Below are 8,011 nucleotides of genomic sequence, written 5' to 3'. Positions count from 1 at the left end.
GGAGGCCTGCAAGCTTGAAGGAACAGTGGGCTCCCGAGTGGTGCAGAGGTCTAAGACACTGCATCTCAGTGCTAGAGGCATCACTACAGACACCCTGGTTTGGAGTCCCATAGGGCGACGCACAATTGGCCGTCATTATAAATAAGAATTTGTTCTTAACTGACTTGCCTAGTTAAAGGTTGAATTAAAAAAACGTATCCAACCCCATCGGCCAATCAAGGAATACAGAGCAACATTTTTTATTTCAATACTTTTGTTCTTACAAAAACATTTCCAGGGCATTCAAAATTAAGCACATATAGTGGCAGCAACCATTTCAAAGATATTTTACAAATATCTAAGAAACAAATACTGGAGGAGCGGAGTGCAGAGTCCCCTCCCTGTAACATGAAGCCAAACATACAGCTGTAGATGTGTGGTTGTCTAGTCGTCATCGTTCCCACCCAGAACTCAAAAAAGGGGAAGTTGAACAATTTCAGGGTTCCGAAGAGCAATCGAGTGACTAGGTCCTGACTGTAGGGTCAGGCTGAAAGACTGCAGTAAGGGTCAGGAGTTTTTCCTGATTAGGACACACTAGGCCCTATGCATACTTGAGAGGAGGGTACTTATTTTGGTAAGGAAAGGTTTGTTTCTTCACATTCTTACTTGGTGTTCTAAGCAGTTAAACTAACAGTTTATTTGAGATTATATGGCTGTTCTGGCTTCAATGTCACCTAAATAAAAGAGGGAAAAAATATTCAGCCGCTGCTACGTAAGCCAGTCTCTCCATGCTCGCTCTTAAATAGCGGTAAAAATGCATTGTGGGGGTACCTTACAGCAGCATTTTTCATAGCCCTTACTGGCTGCTCTGCCAAGGTGGGAGAAATGAGAAGAGACCAAAGCAAGGTCCTGTATTTAGATGCTGTTTTTCTGTTAGAGTGCCAGCAGATGGTTCAGTGTGTCAATTCTCTGTATTGGAGTGGAGGGGTTGTGGTGCGTTTTGAATGAGGTTGGGTTCAGTATTCAATAGTCGTCCCCTCGGCTCACCACCTCCTTGCAGGTGGGCCTGAGCAGGATGGTGTGCTCGAACTGGGCGGTGTAGGAGCCCTTGGTGTCGCAGAGCGGGGGGTAGGGGTCCACGATTCCCAGGTCGCACAGGTTCTTCAGGGCCATCAGGTACTTGCTCTCCCCCAGCCGGTCCAGCCAGCGCCGGCAGAACGCCAGCGTGCCAAAGTTCTCGTTGATCACATTCAACAGGTGCTTCGCCCGGGGGAGTCTGGGGGGAGAGAGGGGTAGAGATAGAGGGTACAACCTCTGTGGAATACACAGTCCAGTGTTCACACAGGCAATCAACTTACCTGATTGGGACGTGTCCCACATCAAAGTTTTTCATGTAATGAGAACACTCCATGTCATCATGGACCACGCCCTTCCCTGTGCTGCCAAACGTCTCGATGGCATACACCTCTCCCTCCTGGTCGTGCAAGAAAGGGAATCAGTCATAAAAAGGACACTTATTGGGGTAGGAAGACACTGCTGCAGTCAAACAAATACAGGGGCAGGCAATCCTGTGTTATAGAATTCCTTGATCATCCACGACACCAATTCAGGCAAGCAGGTATTGTGTTACTGACTAATTGGACCTGGCTCGGTTCCTAAGCACACCATTAACTCAGCATCATTACTCGGTCACCCTCCCACAGCACACCATTAACTCAGCAGCCCTTTCTAACATCGCCTCCCTATCTCCCCCCCTTGCTCTTCAAACGCTCAGTAAGACAGATACACACCTCCATCCTGGTAGCTTCTCCTCCTTTGACAATGGGGACAGTCTTGCCGGCATGTATCCTGTACTGGCCAATTGAGTGGCCGTTCAGGTTTCGGATTGGCTTCACTGGAAATGATTAAAATTACAATTTGTGAGGAATGATCTTCAATCATAAATTACAACAAATTCACTGTGTGTGTGTGTGATTATATATATTAGAGGTCGACCGATTAATCGGAATGGCCGATTAATTAGGGCTGATTTCATGTTTTCATAACAATCGGAAATCAGTATTTTTATATATATATATATTTATATATATATATTTTTAAATATACCTTTATTTAACTAGGCAAGTCGGTTAAGAACACATTCTTATTTTCAATGACGGCCTAGGAACGGTGCGTTAACTGCCTTGTTCAATGGCAGAACGACAGATTTTCACCTTGTCAGCTCGGAGGATCCAATCTTGCAACCTTACATTTAATTAGTCCAACGCAATAACGACCTGCCTCTCTCTTGTTGCACTCCACAAGGAGACTGTCTGTTACCCGAATGCAGTAAGCCAAGGTAAGTTGCTAGCTAACATTAAACTTAAAACAATCAATCATAATCACTAGTTAACTACACATGGTTGATGATATTACTAGATATTATCTAGCGTGTCCTGCGTTGCATATAATCTGACTGAGCATACAAGTATCTGACAGCGGTGGTAGGCAGAAGCAGGCGCGTAAACATTCATTCAAACAGCACTTTCGTGCTTTTTGACAGCAGCTCTTCGTTGTGCGTCAAGCATTGCGCTGTTTTACTTCAAGCTTATCAACTCCCGAGATGAGGCTCGTGTAACCGAAGTGAAATGGCTAGCTAGTTAGCGCACGCCAATTGTCGTTGTGTTGCTGGTTCGAGCCCAGGGAGGAGAGGGACGGAAGCTATACTGTTACACTGGCAATACTAAAGTGCCTATAAGAACATCCAATAGTCAAAGGTTAATTAAATACAAATGGTATAGAGGGAAATTTCTTACCTGGGAATATTGAAGGCTCATGTTAAAAAGAACCACCAGCTTTCATATGTTCTCATGTTCTGAGCAAGGAACTGAAACGTTAGCTTTCTTACATAGCACATATTGCACTTTTACTTTCTTCTCCAAAACTTTGTTTTTGCATTATTTAAACCAAATTGAACATGTTTCATTATTTACTTGAGGCTAAATTGATTTTATTGATGTATTATATTAAGTTAAAATAAGTGTTCATTCAGTATTGTTGTAATTGTCATTATTACAAATACATTTTTAAAAATCGGCCAATTAATCGGTATCGGCGTTGAAAAATCAGTCGCCCTCATATATATATATATATTCAGTAGCTCAGTACCTTGGTATGTTTTTCCGTCAATCTCCACCTCGTACGACTCCATCACTTCCTGAATTCTCTCTCCAACGTCACACAGACGCACGTCGATTCCAGCACACTGCAGAATGATGAAGCATGAATAAGATGAGACTGAACACCTGAACTACACTTACTTCAAATTCTATCAAGCAGCCTCAGGAATAGATGGAGTGTGAATGGATGTCGGACCTTGATTCCAGTATTGGTGGCGTCTCTCACGGCCTCCAGTAGTTTGTCATACTTTGGGTTGAACGTGACGGTGAAGGCACAGTCAATGATCCGACCTGAAAACATACAGTGCGAGTGAGGACAGCATCCTACATGGTCTGAGTGGTTAGTTGTGTGTGTTTATATGCATTTGTATACGTTTATGTGTCGAGTATGTTTTGATGTGTGTGTCAGCTGAACCGTGTGTGTACTGTGGCAGGGGTGTACCATTGATGTGTGTTCCGAAGTCGATCTTGCAGACGTCGTCGTATTGCAGCACGGTGGGGTCTCCTGCGTTAGGGGTGTAGTGAGCCGCACAGTTGTTCAGAGAGCAGCCGGTGGGGAAGGCTAGGCCTGCATTCAGACCATTCTCCTTGATCAACTTCCTGGAACAGTTCTCCAACCGCTCACTGAAACACATAGAGATTGGTTATACAGAAAGAGATGAGATAAATTGATAATGAAGGGATGAAAGCGCAAGAACGGACATATGCAAAAGATAAAATGCAAAGGAAAAAGACTGACAAATAGAAAGAATAGGAAGCAACATCTCAGCTGTGATGAAGGCTCACCAGATGTCGATCATGGTCATGCCAGGTTTGATGAAGCTGCGGACGTGCTGGCGGACCTGTCTATGGGCCTCAGCAGCCTGTCTGAAGTCGCTCCACACTTCCTCGTTGGCCTTGTCCAGAACCCGCTTCTCTTCATTGGTGGTCCTCCACGCCGCGGTACGCCTGCACCAAGGGGAATCAGCAACAAGGTTAGCGGTCAGCACACACACACACACACTTCTTCCCATCACTGTGTATGAAATTCACAAGGGCAATCAGCAATGAAGTTAGAAAACACAAACATTTTGTCCTTGCACGACCACCCTGGAGGATCAACAACAAGGTTAGTGCCCACGCATACATCTTACTCCCGCACCCAGCATCATGACTGAGGGGGAATCAATGCAAGCATGGCTAGAGGATAAACCAAACTGAAATTATGCTGATGATGACAGTGTTTTGGGTGTTGTTAAAGCTGCAATATGTAACTTTTTCAGCGACCCGACCAAATTCACATGGAAAAGTGTGTCGTAGATCTGTCATTCTCATTGAATGCAAGACTAAGAAGCGGTTGATCTGTTCTATGTGCGATATTTCTATGCTTCCGGTTAAGTTTTGTTATTTACTTTCAGTTTTGTACACCAGCTTCAAGCAGCTGAAAGCACAATATTTTGGGTTATGAAAATATATATTTCACAGCAGATAAGATTGTACAATGATTCTCGACACTATACTTGTTTGTTTTGTCACAAACTGAAATTAGGCAAACTATTGGAATTTTAGGAACCAGGAAATGGAGTGATTTCTGCATAGCGCATCTTTAAGAGCCCTTTATGTCAATGAGTTTCACATCAGTGAAGAACCACCCTGTCACTTCTGTTTAATAACTACACTGACAGATGCATGTATGCCAGGCAGCACTGTTTATTTTAGAACAAGATCAGAGGAGCTGCCAGTCTAGTATAACACAGTGCTGGGGAAATCAGAGTCTGGGCCCCGCTTCCACACTAGCCAAGTACAAACCACACGCCAAGCCAAGAGTAGGTGTTTTGTGAGATTGTGTGTATGAATCTTACCCATCCTGTAATGAGGGGTATTCACATTCCTGACCGATGGGGAAAACGCCACTTGGATACAAGTCACAGATGGGCACAGACGGAGGGTCAGTCTGAACTTTGGCTGTGAAAGACCGGAAGAAACAAACAGTCACATAAGCGCTCATTACTATTTCATTAACTATCTAGAAGGTTTGAGTTGGAATTCCAGAGGTGACACAGCAATATTCAGGGAAAAGTCAAACGTGCCCATTAGCCTGAGGACCTGAGGGGGGAGGCACTCAGATGGGTGCAGGGTTATGGTTATGCTCCAGAGTGCAGCAGTATGGCAGAGAGGCAGCCAATCATATCCATCACTAGATCATAGTCTACTCTCCCATTGCACCCTATACATGACCAGACAAAGTGAAAGCCATAACTTTCAAGTGTCAAATAAAAAAGACCAACTGACGTCCTTTCTTCTTTTTCTTCTTCTTCTTCTTTTTGCCTGCCGAGTTCTCCCCCTCGTCTCCATCTGAGAGAAATAGGGAGGAATTTGAAGTCATTTAGTCATATTCAAATGTCACACAAGAGTTTATCAGCTCCCAGCAAGCCATGTATTGGTTGGTGTGCATGTAGTCATGTGTGAGGTCATCTCTGTGCTGTCCTTAAGGGTCAGACATGCGGATGGTTAAGGTTACGTTACGGGTGGTTAGGATTTGGTTCACAGGCCACAACAACAGGACTGAACCCAGCTCAGCTGCTCCACAGCAGGGTGTGAGGAGCCATGGTTGGAGCTCGGCCCATGTGGTTCTGGGTCAGGTGCTGTCTAGTACTAAGCTAAGGTAGAGTACTGTTACGATCTCTTACCATCCTCCCCGTCTTCTTCTTTCTCTTTGTCCTCCAGAGCCTGCTTCTCCAGCTGTTGTGTCATGTCAGCCACTCCATTGCCCTCAGCCTCGGTGCCGGCTGCTGCAGTCATAAATTGCAGAGACAGATACACATGGGTGAGCTCATCCTATACATCTTACTAACCACGACATGTCGGCCGTGGCGACCACAGCTCCATCACACACAACAGAGAGCATCCAGGAGGCCAGAGGGATGGGAGGATGAGAGATGTGTTATGTGCGTGCAAGGGAAGGTACTGTCCAGTGGGGAAGTGATCCTTTTGGACTGTGGACAATGACTTGGCAGGAGAGGGGAGAGTATTAACATCTGTGTATAACCTTGGGGGACAGTACACGCAGCTAAGCCTGCTTTACTGATGTAAACACGCATATTACAAGCTAAATGTTGTGCATGTCAATTTAAAAAGGGCAACTGTCTGACATCCTTTAGAATAATTCATGCGAACTGTAGCTAGTTGAGGTTGTTACAAGAAGATGGGTTGCTCTAAATAGCACATGCCGAGGACAACGTTGTCAGCAGTGAGTACACAGAGTACAGTGAGCACGCAGAGTACAGTGAGCATGCTGTCTGAATCAAACAGTATCTCGACGTTTCATAGCTCGCTAGCAGGCAGCGGGGCAATCATTGCGGTCAATCATGTGTAACTAGTTAGTGTTAAATATATAAGTTATTATGAAACATAGTTACAACCTCGACCATGGAAGTCTATGGAATCAAACTGTATTCTGGCGTTTACGTTATGTAAGAAAGCTAACGTTAACATAACAGCATTCCACCACACATTACGAAACATCAAAACTTGGTTTTGAACTTGCTAGCGACTTGTGGAACCTGCCAGCAAATTACTATGAACTGCGGTTAAGCTAGCAAGATATCTAGCCAGCTAACTAACTAACTACTAAGTTTGCTTGTTTGACTATTTCCGTCTGCTTACTGACATTTCGGCCTCGTGGTCGGATTGACAGAAGTATCGCCCCATGCTTAGCTATCGAGCTACGGGTGTGTTATGAGAGCGAGGCGTGTTTCATAAGGCCTGGCGCACGATTCACAAGGCACACTCTTCCCTAGGCACGCACGGCTCAGCGGTAACTGGCCTGTCTGTAACTCTTACCGGGGCCTGCCGACTTCTTCTTCTTCTTTTTCTTCTTCTTCTTGGCTGTCTCCTCGGAAGGGTCTACCTCCTCTTTCTCTTCTGCATCTCCGTTCAGGACCGTGTCTTCTTCGAGCTTCAGCTCCGGTACCTTCCCCTGCACCAGATCCGCCATGATTGCAGGCGTTAGTGGAAAAGGAAGCGCGGTGGTTTGTGGGTAAACTGAATGAGAAACTTGCAGAATCAGCTGAGCGCGTGCTAGTGCTCGCTGAATGCAAAATTGTTGTAGGAATTAATCCATGGCTCACCATCACAATTATCCTAAAATATGTATCCCCAGAGACAAAATATAATGCACAGTAAACAGCCCGGATTCAACAAACCTGGTTAATGTGTATTAACAACATGTAAATGTATGTTGTACTATACATCTTAATAACCTTTATATTTATTATTACGACTAAGAAAAATATTGGCCGCTAGATGGCAGCATGCATTAATACTAGGTGACAAGGGATTTGGAGAAAGGACAATATATTTCCATACTTATTCCAGCAGCAGGAGCAATTTAATAATCGTCAGTCACCACACAACAAGAACTCTATTGCTACCAGCTTCCAAATTCTCTCAAGAATAGTCGACTCCATGCCCTAGGCTCCTTCCCTGATCTGGGAGAACTGGGAAAGCCAGATGAGGAAGCAGCAAATTCCAAGCAGTAGGCTTCCACCATTTACTTTCACCATTAATTTGAAAGCCAGAGCGCCTGAGGAAGCAGCACTCACAAACTTCCAGATGCACAATCGTAGCCTGCTGCTCCACCATTTAGTGAGGTCTTTCACCATGTCACAGGAAGGCCATTTGGAATCAACCACCCGTCTCTGGGCGACATTGCATCAAAGGAGAGGAAGCCAGTTCAGCATAACATTGACTGCTGCCATGATGCCTGCTTTAATAATGGTTGTTTAAGGATGTTACTGGCATACGTATATACTGTACTAATTCAATCCTTATGTAAGACAAGAGGCCTTGCCTGCCTGCTGCCTATGCTGGTTCTTTCATATATCCTTATGTAC

The 8,011-nt window shown here is 44.8% G+C and overlaps 1 pseudogene; it reads right to left on the bottom strand.

The window, feature by feature from the left end:
- Positions 1-223: 223 nt before the first annotated feature.
- LOC139378539 (methionine aminopeptidase 2-like) lies at positions 224-7,249 on the bottom strand (annotated as a pseudogene).
- Positions 7,250-8,011: the final 762 nt, after the last annotated feature.

This window comes from Oncorhynchus clarkii, chromosome 21 (genome assembly GCF_045791955.1).
Source record: "Oncorhynchus clarkii lewisi isolate Uvic-CL-2024 chromosome 21, UVic_Ocla_1.0, whole genome shotgun sequence".
NCBI classification, from domain to species: Eukaryota; Metazoa; Chordata; class Actinopteri; order Salmoniformes; family Salmonidae; genus Oncorhynchus; species Oncorhynchus clarkii.
The sequence above is the reverse complement of the archived record's forward strand: the minus strand, read 5'-3'. Positions and strand labels throughout refer to the sequence as shown.